Here is a 17,061-nt window from a genome sequence, read left to right on the forward strand (position 1 = left end):
CTCTATAAATATGTAGATTCAAAATATTCCCAAATCCTCTAAGGAATCTTTCTGAAGATATACAAGCGGCTGTATCATGCACTGGTTAAGATTCTGTTTTTGGAAAGGTGATGCCTTCTTCAGCAGCCACCATTCTGTAGACTTACAAAGCGTCTAAAATAGCCAGGGACTCAGGTATCCTGGTAGAGACATTGCACCCATGAAATTCACAAGAGGCTGATGTCGCTCAGTCTTTCACACAGAAAAACCTCCCAGTGTTGCAACTGGCCTACACAGAAGAAAAGCTGATAACTTTTGCAGTCTAAACCGCTAGACTTTACATTTTGTATACTTTAGGAAAATTATAGGGAACCACTGCCCCATGCTGGAGCATACACAATGTCTATGATGGACTTGATCAGAACATTTATTATTATTTATTTATTTATTTATTTTAGGATTTTCTGCAGTTAGTCTTTTTCTGGAAAGTTTATTCCTTCCATTGAATCATCTGGCCTGCACCACTCATAAAGTGAGGCTTTCAGAAAAGATGGGCTGTCAGTATGTCCTGCTGTAGCAATTTCTATGTCTGTCTTGCAGTGGAGGAACCTGGAACATCAAAGTGTCCACCTTAATAAATTTCAGGAGGGCTTAGAGCATGAGACAGTTTCTGAAAAGTAATGACATGATTAGCAAGTTTCCAAGAATTATCTCATAGTAATTCCCCCACACATGCAGACTTCTCTCTGATTACGTCTAAATGACATAAATTAAAACCATCTTTTTCCAGTATGTCTAGTCAGATTGGTGCTTTCAGCCTATTGTGGTAATCAGCTGTAAGTCCAGTCAAACCACAGTTCAAAAGCATTGCTCTCAGCCTGGTTGTTCTTTCTGTGTGTTGATAAGTGGATCAATGTCACTGTGGTTAGTTATGTTCCCCTCTGTGGTAAGTGTGATGTGCTGCCTACTGAAACGGACTGGGAGCAGCCATAAAACCAAAGGTATCTGGTTTGGTTGACCATCACTTGTCTTAAGCAAGTTGTGTTACTTTGTGATATAGCATGGCTGAAGGCAAGGACTGAAAATTCACTTGCTCTTCCTGTTTCCCTTATTCAACTCTGGACCTTGGTCTCCAGCAGCAAAGATATATCTTTGTTCTCTTGGGAAGTGCCAGCCCACTGGATGGAAAACTTTCTGGGAAAAGTGGCATTTGCTATCAGATCTATGAAGGATATGAAGAAATTTATCAGCGTCTCTCTGGAAAATACGAACTGTCGGTGATACACATGTTTTGTGGAGAAACAGACGGAGTTGCTTTTTAGCTGTCCACATTTTGTTTGTGTAGATAATGCAACTAGCCCATTGCAGTGCCAATAACACTACTGTTAGCAAAATAAGCAAGGCAAGATTTGTAGGGAGAGATGGCACTCCCGGTAGGAGCAAATGATAAGAAGCAAAGACAAGGGATTGCTTTGGCCTGAAAATTAAGAAGCAAGTTTCCAGCTAATAAAGATGGGGGAAATTTACTTTGCAGCTTAAACTAAATAGTGTTAATCGGCTTGATGTTTGGTGAGGAAAAGGTTTTTAGAACCCGTGGAACAGAAAGGTATGCTAGCAACAGTGGTAAATTCAATAATTTCCGTGAGGCAGAGAAATGTACGACAAGTGTTTGACTACAGTATAGGGGAAATTGTGACATAAACCTAGCATCTCTACTGTGCTGTGATTTTTATGTTGGAGCAGAGTTAGGAATTTGACAACCAAAGCTCATCTTTTGAAGATGTTTTGTGGAATGCCTTTGAAGATCAAGACTAAGAAGTCAAACAGAGAGAGGCAATATTGTGAGAAAAGTTATCCCACCAGGCATTCGCAGTGTCTCCATGAAAATGTTGTGGTGCACAGTGGTTGATGGGTTTCACCCACATACTTTTCATGAGGGCATTTGGTGCTTTGGATAGAATAGATCACATTCTGGAATGACTCCATGTAGGATGCAAACCTTTGATGGTTTCTTCTGGATGGGAATGGGGCTCTTATTCTATCGCGTATGTACATGTGTCATCAAGTTTTAAATCTATTGCTTTGGTATGGTCCTACTCCACTTGTGCTATGTTTACCATGAAAAATTTTGCTTCTAATAAAGAATTTGGTAAGGCAAGGGAAATTTGGAAAGTTGAGAGAGAGACTTTAAGGACAGTTTCTCTCAAATGATCATCGACTAGCAAAGGCTATAGTTTCATGATGTTCTGGACAGGTTCCAATCTAGTGTGAAATGTGATAGCTAAGTGTGCTGTTAATAAGGTTTTTCTTTTTACGTTGTAGTGAGTTTTACACATGTTCTTCAGGAGGCTCAATTACATCTGTGATCTCTGTCTCTGGAGGAGTAGACTTGTTTGCTAAAAGTTTTAGGGCTGGTACTGGGGTTATCAAGAATATTCTCTTCACTGCCAATCTGATAGTGACTGGAGGCTTGGCTGCCTATTGCACATTTCAGGGAGTGCTTTGGATGTCTGCTGTGCTTCTGGGTGCAGATGTCCTGGTCCTTGTGTTTTTCTATCTCTAATGTTATTTATAGGTTGCCATTTTCAAGGTGGGTTTGGTGTCTGGGAAGTATTCAGAGACAACTAGGTGGTTATTGACCTATGAATGGGTATCAGGAACACTAGAAATGCAGCCCAAACAGAAGGGTATTATTGAACATTTGCACTCCACAGCTCTCCTGAGAATACAAGTCAAAGTCCATGATATCAGCTTTGCCTCACATGTAACAAGAAACATTTCCTCCCCTCAGAGAGGCTTCAGTCACCAGTTTCTCTGTCCACAAGGCTGCCCTTGTGCAACAACAAAAAAAGGGACCTTCAAATTAACTCATTAAACAGTCACGAACAAAGCCCTAGTAGTAAATCAATCCTGGCAAGAAAGCCATCTTGTGTTGAATGCACCTGTCATGGTCTACAGACCTGCCATACACAGTCAGCCAAATCACTCCCTCTGGTAGGCACTAGTCCTAAGGCATATCATAAATATTGCTCAGGTAAAGGCTGTGTGGAAAATGCAGCTGTGGACAGCTCCAGTGAGGCTGGATCAATAGCACAGCTAGTCAAAAAGTGTGGAGAAGAGGGGAAAGCTGACAAATATCTGCCTTCAATTTAGTTTCTGCCTAATGTTGTGAATTTATGCTTGTCAAAATGGTTTGACAGCCTCTTGGCAATACCTTCCAATGTTAAATTTTCATGCAGTATGTGGTTAGGAAGTTGTAGCAATCACAGTACTAAATGCCCAGGATTTCACCCACAGGGAAAGAAAGAAAATGCATTGATGTGAGAGTTGCATGGAACATACAGGAAAGGCTGAAACTGCAAACTACTGTTCTGAATCTTTTCAGCTTTGTAGGCACTGAAATGATCTGTTGTGCTAAATGATAGATTTGTCCTCTTTTGTGTTGTTAAAGAAAATGTTTAATAGTGCACCAGGATCTGAAAGAACCATGAATCCCCAAAGCTGTAGGAACTCAGTTCTGGAGCTAAAACTTTCTTAAATGAACTCAAATACATTCCAGAAGTTTACTCTAAAGAAATGACCATTGTGAAATTACAATATCATAACAGAAAGCTGAGGTTGAGCCATTTGTGCAAATTTATCACCTTCACTGTGATTTTCATTTCTTTTCACCTGGTGGCTGTACTCGTGGAAATGTCACATCTGGAATGTCAGGACCAGTGACAGGGTAGGAGACAACAAATGTCTCTCAAAGCAGTAAAAGTCACTGATTTTCATTCGTTTTCCTAATTTTGCTCTTCTACACGTGATTCTAGAGCTTAGACCTGGCACTGCAATCCAGAGGATATTTGACCCAAATAAAATAATTCCAAAGTAATTATTTTTTTCCTATTGAAAATCAAGTTGAATTGCTCTCATTTTTACTGGTGGCTGTGGTGCTGGGAACAAAAGATGTTTTTGCAAAGAGCACTGAAATTGAAATAACTGTATGGGTGAGCGGGGGTGTAGCTGAGATCTATGAGTATTTCTTTGTGAATGATATTAAAAGAGACACTCTGGATGAAGAGCCTGCATGGAAAAATCTTTTCCTGTTTTAGAAACGGCTATGAAAGAGCAACAAGGAAGCAATTTAAAACATCTACTGCAGTTGTATTTGCTTTTCACAAAATGTGTTTTCTCTTGTATAGTTTACCTATTCTAGTGGTTTAAATTAGGACATTTTACACACTTCATTACTGATTTTCAAGTCAGGTTCATTTTCTATTTCTTGTCCTGTTTTAGAGTATAAACATACACATTTTTCTTCTCTGTCTCAAAACAATGCATCCCATAGAAAATACAGAATTGACAGCCTCAAGCGCCAAAACCGTGCAGCATCACCCTAAAATCACTATGTTGGCTTAAATTTATTACAGGTCAATATTAAAGATAATAGTAATGAAGACTTTTGCTTTATGTATGCAATCTGAGTTTTAAATCATTAAATTGCCCCAAGGCCACACACTTCCAAAAACTTCTTTCTAAGAACTAAAATACAAGGGGTTCTTTTACCTGTGTTTCTCTCTTAATTGATTGTTTCCAGGAATTTAAATTTATTTATTTATTTATTTATTTATTTATATTTATTTATTTTTAACAAGGCTCCAATATTGCAAATAGTCATGAAAGAAAGATAAGAATTGGTAAGAACTGATAACATTGATTTTGCATTCAGTATATGTATCCCTCACTCTTGACTGCGTAAATTTTGGAGAGTTCTAATGTGGCATTTTCCCTTTGTGTCTTTGGAAATGCAGCACATGAAAACTTTTTATAAGTGAGATAACACCACATCCTTGCTGGCTTTAAGAATCATTGATATTTTCAGTGTTTGTTTGTTTGTTTTTTCTTAAGGAAATATGCAAATTATTGTTTTTATTGCAGTTGATATCCAAGGCCTAATACTGCTGGAAGTATCTGTCTAAAATACCCTTTTTGTAATCATAAGCTGGAGAACAGTGAAAATCTGTATCCGTCATTGAAAGAACATTGTCATCCATTAAAAGCCACAGAAGTGACTTGTGCTACTTTGCAAGAACATGAAATTACAGCATGGAGATGTGTCCCCATGGGTGGCTATTTCTAGGGTACTTCTCTGTGTGCCAGACTGATTCTTCTCTCAGTCTCTGAGCCTTTCTTGTTTCCACTCTGCTTTTTCTTTCTGGACTTGTACTTTTCTTCCTTTCCTCATTTCCGTCTATGTTGCCCAAGTCTTCCTCAGCCATCAGTGGGAAATGACATATTTAACTGCAAGGACAGATTCTTCTACTCCTGCACTGGCTCCAAATATGCAATACAAGTGCAAAACCTTTATTCACAGGCTGAGATATCTTGTGAGAATAAAACTCCTATGGCCAATTCACCACAGAGTAATTCTTAGACATAGCCTTTTGCCACTTCTCATCTTAAGGACAGTAAATCAAAACAGAGGCTTGAATCCAGGGAGTTTTTTTTACTTGCCAGAAAGGCATAAGAAACCTGAGGAATTGTGGTCTTACATTCGCACCTTGCTTATCTCTATTACGCCAGGATGCTGGAAGCTGTTTCCTGGATGTAATGCACAGACAGATCACAGCAAAGTAGTGAATGTGGCATATCTTGTGGTTACAGACTTGAGAATAAATAAATAAATAATAAAAAAACAGGAACTGCTTCAAACCACAATACTGAAGATTCCTACAAAGATGCAAAGCGATCATGGAAAATAAGTTTTGGGTAACTCAGTCAGAATAAACCTTGAATTGTGCTTGGAGGAGTTTTCCTTGGTTTTGTTAGAAATTGTAGTTAATTTGTTGTCCACTATTGTTATCACAGGCCCATTGTTTTTAAGCAGATCCTTCTACTTCTTTATGTATTCAGTTGTAATCTCCTTGGGACAAAATGTTGTATGTTATTCATTAATATTACTTACAGATTTTATTCTTCATATTGCTATTTTTCTCTCTCCGATGCACAAACATACACTGAAACAAAGATGTACCTACACCAGACCATCACTGTCCTAAATACTTGCTACTGGCATCAGCCACTGGCCAATACACTTTCCAAGCTTTTCTCTTTTTACCCAAAAGATTCTACTGAAATCTGCTTTCTCTTTTTTCTCAGGAAGAGAAATTTAAGCCCAATGCTAAGGATGCTTTAGTTTACTCAAGAAAGAAGTTTCATTAGCAATGTTGTATGCTTTATGCCCCTGGTTTTCATTTGTGCAAATTATTTTCTCTGAACTGAAGACATGGGGACAAACAAATTATTTGTTGGAGAAGGAGCATCACTGATCTTATGACTGCTTATGTATCCCTGAAAAATGTATCAAAGAAAGGTTCCTTTTCTGCTTTTTCTGTCCCAAATTTCACACAGAACAGATAGATGGAAAAACAAGAGGGGAAAAAAACAACAACCAACCAACCAAACAAACAAACAAAAAAAACCACTCTCTTTTAGAAGGGATAAAGGAAATAATACTGAGAAAGAGCATTTTGGATTTTTATTTTATTTTATTGTGTGTGTAAACTAAAGAGTAGTTTTATATTTGTAACTGAGGACAGTATATGCACACGTAACTCTGTGCTGCTATTTCACACAGGTTTCTTTCTCCCTCTCATTTCAAAGTAATCCCATTTTTTCACTCTCTGACTCTCTTAAGTGGATGGAAGCTAAGAGACTCTAGGGGAGATATCCATGTTTCAAAAACAACCATTATAATTAGTACTGTTTTATTCACTTTCTGATAGTCTCAGGAGAGAGACCTGTCACAGGTCGTCTGTCTCTGAAAAATGGTTTGTCCGGGTTAAGTTAGGGGCATATTATAAGGCAGTGTTATGGAGGCATTCCAAATTTCTGTTACATCAGACAAGTAAAGGCTTTGAGAAGCTTGGCAACATGTAATAATGCTATTTGGCCAAGCATGGAAAAAGTCACAAATGCTACGTTCAAAGCAGATCTATGAGAAACAGCCTTCTCAGCTACATTTGCCCTAAATGTATTGGGTGCTGGGATGGTACACAAATATATCATCTGTCTCTCCATTCTACAGAAACTACTTGGATGAACCCCAGCCCCAAAATTAACTGCTCAGTGCCGGAGACCATTATCAACTCCAGGTGCATGAGATCATTCTGTCCTTTTACCTTCAAACCACTCTGTCTCCTTGTTCTTTCCTAGCACTTGTTTGTTTCTAAACCAGCCACCAAGAGATTAGAAACAAATGGTATGCAAAAGATGACCTTTGAAAATGAAGGACCTTTATGAAATGAATGCCTCCAGTTCTTTTCTGACAAGGCATCTACCCTCCAATGTGGTTACAGACTGTATTGTCAGTTTCCAGCATAGAAGCTGACAGCAGTGTCAGGGAGCATTCCTTGGGGTCATGCACTTTGCAACAGCAAATACCTCATGCCTGAAACAAAACCAAGATAAATCCTAAAACTAGCTCTTTAACTTTTATTCCTGCAACCAGATGACTAGGCAGGAGAAGCAGTAACTTGAGAGAAAGCAGCCTGGCCTGGACTGCAGCATCCTGTATGGATAGGTGTGATCCAGTATCCAAACCCACAAAATCAGTAGGGGATGAGCTTTTAGGGTCAGTACCTCTGAAGCTGCAAAGGGATCACTATCAACTCTTATACAGTCTTTGGGTAAAAAGAGATCAGCCCACTGAGCTGTGTGAGCATGAAGTTCATGCATTGTTCAGTTCTTTTGAGTAAAGAAAATGTTTTGACTGTCCTTCTAAAACTGTGTAAGCAAGGGTGATCCATTACTTCAACAGATCAGCTGGTAGCTTTGACCACCTCAGATCCAGAAAGAACTGAAGAAAAACAGCAAGCTAAAGTTATTTATTCTTTATGCAAAGAAGTTCACTGCTCTGTTATGTCTCTGCTCCTTCTCCCCAAGACAGTCAAAAAGCACTTTGTAGTGGTCATAAATACAGTGTATTGCTTTTAGGGTCTAAGTTGTTCCTCTCATTCTTTTGAGCATGATGGAAATCAGATAAATCAACTGATAACACTTCTTTAATCTTTCCTTCCCACTATTCAGAGAGATGCAAAAATGAGTGAGAGGATATATTTTTAATGCTCAGGATTTATTGGTCTTACAAACTCAGGACACACGTTGAAATTCTGAAGAAACACCTGCTCATGCAGTCAGTATATTTTGATAAAGCACACTTTAAAGTCAGTATTTTATCGTAGCAATACTCCCTCCTTCAAGCAGCACTGAAGAATGAAAAGGTGTCCTTTCATAATCACCATTTGCTGGGAAAAACAAAAACAAAACAAAACAAGAAACACAAACAAACAAAAAAACAAACAAACAAACAAAAACAAACAGAGTAAGTTGATCTTCATGTTTCATTCTGTAGTTGTTGGAATGAAGATCTGTCTTTAAACTGATTATCAACAAAATACTTCTGGCTTCATGCTCTGGAAGGGCCAAATACTAGTACACGCTCATTCCTCCTTAGCCAGGATATAAGCTGAGGGCATTGAGTAGCAGGTATTTGGAAATGTGTTGGGATTTTACAATCAGAAAGAGGAATAGCTGACTCTCAGAAAACACAGCTGGTTTGCTTGGGCTTTTGAAATATGTTTACTGATCAAGAAGAGCAGACACTTTGGATGAAATCCTTAGAGGATGTAACTCAGAATACTTTTGTTATCTTAATGGATCAGGTCCTTTCACTAAATTGGAATTGGTTCTTTAGGATGTAAAAAGTCCATACAGAGCCTTCAACATCCACTTATGTAGCCCACGTTAGTAATGACATAAAGTTACCACTTGGTGGCTCTTTATTAGTTTATTTGGATGAAATGAGTCAATGGATCCAAACCAGTCCCTCACAGTAAACACACAGCTCGTCTACATACTCACCAGCAGTGAAAGGACTGTGAAGCAGTGAGAACACAGCCACTCAAAAGACCGATTCTCCTCTTCTTCATTGGACCAGAGCACCATCTTGCAATCCACCACTGCTTTCACTGCCCAATTTCCCCTGCTGGAGCTGTCTGTCCCAAATCTTTCAGCATTAAAACCAGATGCAAACCAAACCACCAGCAACAGAAGTTTGATAGCTCCTTTGACTTTTGTACACTAAATTCCAGAGGTGGGGGGGGGAGCAGGAGGGAAAAAGAGCACTGGAAATAAATACCCCTATGAAGAAATTACAACATCAAAATGTAATTCCCTTGTTCGTGTTTTTCTTAGAAAGCAGTTCAGTTCCATCTGGCTGTGGGCCTGCAGCCAATGCTTGCTTCAGAAGAACCGAGATATTCAAACACAAATAAATAAATAAATAAAGGAATAATGTACCAAGCAGCTCCTGCAACCACCTCTAGAGAGGGGACAAGGCAGGGCTCTCAAAGCTGATATTGTTCTGAGCCAACTTTGCTCCCCCATGGAAACATTAATCTTGCTTACGCTGACGGGGTTTCACATAGAGCCATGTTACACATGCGTCGAAGGGGGATGGAGGCGAAGGGAGAGATCGGTTAGATGACACAGAACAAGGAAGGTTTTGTTCTCAGCAATGGCTTACTGGAGCAGTATAGATGGGGAGATACATACTTGTTGTGGTGATGATTATTTATTTATTTTCCTCACTTACCAGCTCTAAACAATGCCTTGCTATTCAATTGCGGGCAGGAAAACTGCAAAGGGCTACTGAAAAGAAGTTTCACATCTTTGCCAATTCCCCAAATATTATTTTATCTGAAAAAGAATAATAAGAAGAAATGGAAAATAAAAGGAAAGGTGTTCCTTTATTTCTAGCATCAATTTCAGCATTCCAAGTTGCCAAATGAACAAAAAGCTCATGTAAAACCACTCACTGCTGCCGAATCCCAGAAAAGAGATGTGACCATGACTGTAAGCAATAGCTAGGGATTTTAATTACCTCTCATTTGTGGATCCTGACACGAAACTCCTTAAAATTTCTCATAACACCTGCTGTGCTACAATGTGGGGGGTTGCTTCATGCTGGGAAGGATAAAATCCAAAGCACAAGCCATTGAAGCCACCAACCCAGCAGAGCTTGGAGTTTTGTCCTGAAGCTCTCTCAACAAGGCTGTAAATCAAAAACTCTCCTCAAATTTCCCAAGCCAGTCAAGATTAAAAGGAACTCTCTCTGTCTCATGGTCATAAGACCATTGTTGAAGCAAAAGCTGATACGTAGCTTAGTGGGGAGAGAGGCACTAGTAATCTCTAAATCCTGGCATATGCCCCAAAGTGATCTGGTGTCAAGAGGAACTAATAGAAATCCATCCCATTCTTGCCTACAAGAAGTCAGAATTACAGGCCAATTTTCTTCTTGGGTTGGGAGATCAGGGAAGAGCACGAAGTGGGAAATGAGAAGGAACTGATCTGATATGACATTTCTAAGTTATCTGTCCTTAATCTTTGGCCCAATTGTTTGGACAGCAAATCTGGCTTCTTGAAAGTACAGCCCCTAGCCAAATGAAATCCAAAGCTAGTCCATTTGCTTCTAGGACTTGGGAAAACAAAAGGATATCAGAGCAATATAGGATTATGTTGCAAATTTTAAATAATCTTTAAAGATAAACAGAAAAGGTTATATAGCTAGATGCGTGTTTCTCGTGTATCTCTGGAAATTTAACTTAATGTCTAAGAGCCAGGATAAATTGAAAATTTGAGTGTTGTCTCCTTTGCTTCAGTGGATAAAAAACAACCTTATTTAGCATTTTTCTCTTAACACTTGAAATATGATATGTCAGCATTGGCTAATTAAGGGATTTGTGAGTGCGTGCTTCACCAGTTTTATTTTTTGGGGTCAGCGGAGTGAGAGGAGATTTAGCACCACCCCAGCTCTCACTGCCAAACCCATAAAATATCTCCATCATACCCTGCTAGATCTGTCAACGATAAAGATAGTTTAAGGAGCCGTTCTGAACACAACCTGATAAGCATAGAATCAGCCAACGATAAGAAGGAAGGGTGGGATCCTGAACTGTCACTAGTTATCAGAGTGGCAAGACCAAGTAAGGCACCAGCTCCCCAGCTGCCAAATACGAACTTCATCAGGATGCCCTTGTGTAGCTGCTGCCTTTGAGTATGTCCCTGCTGACAGCAAACATTTACTGCACTTGTTGGGGAAGAAAGGGAGAAGACTACAGCCACTCTGGCACAGATGGAGGATGAGATCTCAAATCTGTTGAGCTCTGACCCTTGCTCCTCCCTCGTTTGTTTGTTTTTTGAAGGAAACAAAGAAAAAAAAGGAGAGAGAGAGAGAGATTTAGCTTTTTATGGGAAAAAAATACATCTTGGAGTTGGGATTTCTGTCAGATTTCCAACAAGATAAAAACATGACAAATTTTCACCATCTCTAGATGCAACCCATGATGAATGCTCCTCAGGGGTGATGCGGGAGGGAGAGAGAGGGGAGAGTGAGTGAGAACCCATTATTTACATCTGAAAATAATTTAATAGGGATATTTATCTCACTGGGTAGAACATCTCTTAACTAAAGCAATGTGCCTGGCCAGTGAGGTACTATGAGTAGGGAAAGAAGACCCCTCCACTCCAGGAGGCAAAACACAGCCTGGAAAAGTTTAAATGTTCTTCTATAAACAACCTGCTAATTGCAATGTTCTTTGGTTTGAACAGATTCTTGATTCCTTACCCCAAAGTGAAGAGGCAGCCTGGAGGTATGGCAGAAGAAAATGAATTGTTTGGAAGCTTCCCGAAGCCTGGGCATTGAACAATCCTTGCTTCATAACACTGACATTTAGCCTTGCTGAGAATTTATCATTTTTGTTCAGTTTCATAAGACTACATAGTAAACACATGAGGAAACATGAGGAAAATGAGAGATATGGGCTAAGACCAATAGCCTCTTGACTGCTGCAGAAACAGTCCTTCAAGGACCATGTCAGGAAAGAGGCAGTTCTCGTTGAACTTCATCATCAGACTGCCTTTCTCCATTTTTTTTTGGCTTGCTTCTCTAATCAGGCTCAGAAGGGAAGAAGGGTCGAGATGTCAAGTGAGTGGGTTGCCTATGATGCCTTTCACATCAGTGTTGCTCATCACTTCTCCTGTGTTAGGGCATTGTATGCTCTGTGGCCAGGGACCAGATTTCTCTGCTATGTTGATACAACTCTGAGCACAGCAAATCAAGGTCTTGTACCTCTATGTGCCACCACAATGACAATTATGTAGAAGCAGAGTAAAGACATTTGTTATGATTCAGACTTTCTTAAACATTTTCAGAAATACAGTGCCCCCTTTCCACATATTCTAACCTTAGGATTACTCCAAGTTCTTCTTTTCTCCTCTGAGAACCCCAAGAGTTTTTTTTTAGAAGCTCCTGTGACTTGATAGTTTGCCCTGCCCTTTGCTGCTCACTGCTTGTGATATTTCAGACTCATTTCTCACCATTGTGGAAGATGCAGACATAAGGGATGATGGGCAGACACTTCTGGAGGAAAGAAAGTGGAGGTGCTTTGGGGCTCTTCTACAGGGTGAACCAGTCAGTTGAGGAAGGTCAGGGCCATGTCTGACAGCAGAAAGCAGCGTCAAGTTCACTGGAATGCAGACAATGCTTCCTGTCCACTTGTTCCTAAATTCTTAGATCCCAGGGAAATAAGCACTTCTTCATTTATTAAAAAACAAAACAAAGCAAATACAGTCCTTTTTTAATCTTACCTTCCTTCCCCTTGTTTCATAGAAACTGAAACGACTCTTTGACTTTAGTAAAGAAATAACCCATATTTTTTCATGTATAGACCTTGAGCTCCTGATGGAACAGTTTTGCAGCAGACAGCAAGGTCCACTGAGCAGAACTGGTAACATTCTGTTGGATAGAGGCTGCAAGGTTTGCATGTGAGCACAAGTATTTCCCCAGGTCATGCAAAGAAAATTCTTTCTGCCCAAGATAGCAGATTGCTCTATTCGGGCTTTGGATCAGCCACAAGACAACGAGAACTCATATACCTGTCTTCTCAGGAGGTTATATTGCTTCTGGTCTAATGCCAATCCACGGTTCTTACTCAAAGCCCTGCCAAAACGATCTTGTGTCTGTCTGCAAAGTACCATGTAGCCATACCCATGATAACAGGCTTTGGAAAATAAAACCTGAACGCTGATCTGCAATGCTTTGAAGAAATGGCTTTGAATGCCAGGATCACTCTTGCTCAACAGATTTCAGCCTAATCTGATTTATTTATTGTTTAACCTGCCATGTGCCTGCACGCCAGCTGGAAGCACAGCCGGCTAATTACTGGGCCGTGCCAGCATAGGCTGCCTTTGATTGCTTGAGATGCGATGGCTGTTAGATGGACAAGATTTAAGGCACACAGTTATTGTCTATGACCCTCTTTTAGATCTTAATGAGCACTGAGAAGCTGAGATGTTCTGTTGGAGAGGCAGCAGGGATCTGGCTGCATCAGGGCAAGGGCTGCATCTGGAAGTGATTTCATCTTCAGCTTTCCCTGTCTTTTTACCATTCTCTCTCCTGTGCATCTGTAAGGTGGAATGTATTTAAAGCACAATCCTGATAATCCCTCTAGATCTTCTTCTCTCCTATTTGTATCTTTCAGGGGGAATCTGTGCTAAAATATTTCCCACTTTTGCTGTATACAAATTAGGCATTACTGGTTTTCTGAGAGGCTAAATGAAATATTGGAGATTTGTCCTTATTCTGAACGTGTCCAGAAGCTGAAATTCAGGAAAGAAGAGTATTGAGGATTATCCTAGTCCCCATCTTTCATACTTAGTTTAGAATTGGAATTGCAAAGTGAAATCACTCTTGATTCTACCCTATCTATGGACCAGTCCTTCCAAGCGTGGCACATATTCTCCTCCTGATATAAAGAAGCAAAGAAAGACATCACAAGACTTAACAAAATCAGGACTTGAGTAAGCTAGAAGGGCAACTGTTTGAACTCTAACCCTTGTGTGTGTGTGTGTTTGAATGTATTTAAATATACATTGCTTCATTACATGCACATTGCTTGAAGGGCTATCGCTGGCCCCAAAAGTTAAGAGTTCACTGTTTCTTGTTACATCCATTCTACTGAGATGAATGTCTAGGCCAAAAAAAATGAGAAAGTACTAAGTAACTGACTACATTAAAAATAACAGAACAGAACCAGAAAAAATAAAAAGATGATCTCAATAATTTAAAGTCCTTTTATTGGTCTGGAAAGGGTGGAGGAAGCAGAGGACGGGAAGGGCAGGAAGCGATCTCTTTACTCTACAAGGGTTCTGGGAATCTGGCTGCCTTTAGGGGACTGGGAGAAATGGGAAAATAAAATAAAAACATGTTCAAAATGCCAAAAATGATAGGAAATGGTTATCAGCTTGAAAAGTTCCTCCAAGGGTTATTAATAGCTAACAGCAAGGAAATCATGACTCACTGGGCAGATAAGTATATTCCAGCCCCTAAAATGTGAATTGGTTCAAAGTTGCTTAACCCTGACTATCCTATCATAACACATACAGGGAAGGGCTGTCACTAAAGTATCACCACATGTACATAAACCCATCTTTATTTTGCAAAGCACTTAAACATGTGCATAAGCCCTGATACTTTTCATGAGGTAAAAGCACATAAAAGTGTGTTATATCTGGCCAAAATTCAGCGCTGGATTTTGACTGCATTGCAAAAAGAATAGTGATATTGGTCTTTTTCAGACATTTAGAGTATTCTGCATGTAAGTGGTTAACTGCTGCTGGTTCTGTCATGGGCCATGAAATAAATGCTTCTACAGTTTCACCTTCCCACCTGAATCATAGACATTTTCTGGCACACATAGGGAAACTGAGGCACAAAGACATTATAGGTCACTCTTTCAAACTCTGGTTACAGAGTTGTAGGTGCCAATATTCCCATTTTGGCCAAATGTGTGAGCCATAAAATTGTCTTTCCTCTTGGCCATAGTGCTTTTTTCCTTTTGTGTCAGGCAGCTTTTCTGCATTATGTCTACCCTGAAATCATGGCTATGAAAATGTATTTTTGCACATCAAGCCACCTAAGATATTCTCCTGACATAGCCATCATGTCATTTTAATAATCACCCAGTCACTGAATGGGATGGAAGGGGAATAGGCCTTAGTGGTATCACAGCCTATCACCCTGCATCAATTTGACTCGTAGATGTTTTTCTGCCTGGCATGTGAAACCTCCAACCAAAAATCTGCCCCAGATCCTCAGGTAGCCTCTCTGAGAGGTTTGATAGCCTGTCCCTTTTAAGTTTTCCTAATGTCTAGCTTGTACCTTCCCTGTGGCAGCATTAGCTCCTGACTCCTTCTGTCACCAGCAAACAGAGAGAACATATTGCTGCTTTCCTCTGATGCAGCCCTTTCCATTTCTGGAGCTGGTTTCCCCCTCTCCCTTCACATTGCACCACAAGCATAAGAACATAAGGAATTTTTTCAGTGTCTTATACAATGGGAAATCATCCTGACTCTGCTGCTAGGGAAGAGAAGAAAGGGAAGCTAATAAATCTTTTCCGTCTTGATCCTATGGTTTTCTATTTTTGCATTGGAATGGAACATAATATTCTAAGTCCTTCAGCACAACAATGTCAGGCAATTGGTAACAATACATTGGGCTTTCGGGTGGGGGATGCTCTATTGTGGCATTTGTGTGAAGGATGATTTTCATGAAAGAGTTTTATGGCTTCAGTGAAATATTTGTAAACTGGCTGCTACAAGTGTGACCGATTGTCTAGTTTCATTCTATTTTCTGTTTTCATTGGGTTATGTAAATCACCAGGTATTATGTACACTCTACATTTGATCATTTCAAACCTGTAATTGAAGAATTTGTGTACCAGGGTAAATTCATGGTTTCTGTGAAACTCTTGTTTGCTATAAATAAAGACTTGTTTACTCATCTGGCAATGAATAAGAACATAAAAGGTGTTAGGAATAAACAATTTTTTTTCCTTTATCTCTTCCATGAATGTACAAGTACATTCATTTATCACACACACTCAGTTGCAGCAAAGAGAAAACGTTGATGCATTTTTTTGTTTGCCATGTATTTCATGAAATGTATTACACAGACATTTAGAATATATCAGACAATATGGAACATATTACAGCCTATAGCAGCTGTCATGATATTTCAAATATATTACATGGAATGACATAAAATATTTTCAACATATTCTTATAATTTTAACATATATCGTGTGGTGTCCCATATTTTAAGCAGCAGAACAATGGGCCAATTCTTTTTTTTCCTTCTTCTTTTAAAAATTGCATTTTATATGTTGTCAGATATATTTTTACCATGTGTGCAATAAATTATATGAAACACGTAACACACATATGGGAAAGGTATGACTTTTTTTTTGAGGGGGGAGGTTGTGGATTGCTTAGTAAGGAACTTAAATCCTTTGTGCATTGTTTAAGCAAAAGTCGGTATCTCTGGTCTGGTCAGCAGGCAGAGAGGTTTATAAAACAAGTTTTGTGATTTCCACCAACTGAGAAATTTTGGGGTTAAGTTAAGATAGTGGGATAGAGCTAGTCACAAAAATCTGTAGCCTGGAACAAACATCAGGCATAGCTTGTAACAGAGCAATCAACTCTCTGTAGATTCTGAGAATAGGCACCAGGTCTTGGAAAGGAGATGTATCACTAGAAGCAACAAGGCAGAGGTAGGTGCTCTCAACCAGCCAAAGCAGTTTTACCTACCCAACAAACACAATCCAGCTTCTGAGATGGTCTGTGTTGTGTCCTATCCTCCCTGAAGGTGATGGAAAACTCATAGTAATTTAGTTAAGCTATTTAAGCTACCTGAGCCTTAGAGAAGCCAATGTCTATTTAGAGACAGAATTTTAGCTATTCAGGTTAGTGCATTGGGAATTGTAGTGTGCAGAAATCTTACAAAAACAGATTCAAGTAAATCACAAACACGCTTTTCTGTCCTAATGGTTTTCAGATGCCTGTTGGTCACATTTTCAAGGACTACATGAAAATCTGGGATAGTCTGAAGATAGCTGAAGATAGGGCAAATCTAGATAGAGATCAGCTCTCTTCCTGTGCTCTGCTCTCCCATGCTGATGCTGAACAAGTCTCCACTCC

Source organism: Netta rufina (genome assembly GCF_964035555.1).
Source record: "Netta rufina genome assembly, chromosome: 6".
NCBI classification, from domain to species: Eukaryota; Metazoa; Chordata; class Aves; order Anseriformes; family Anatidae; genus Netta; species Netta rufina.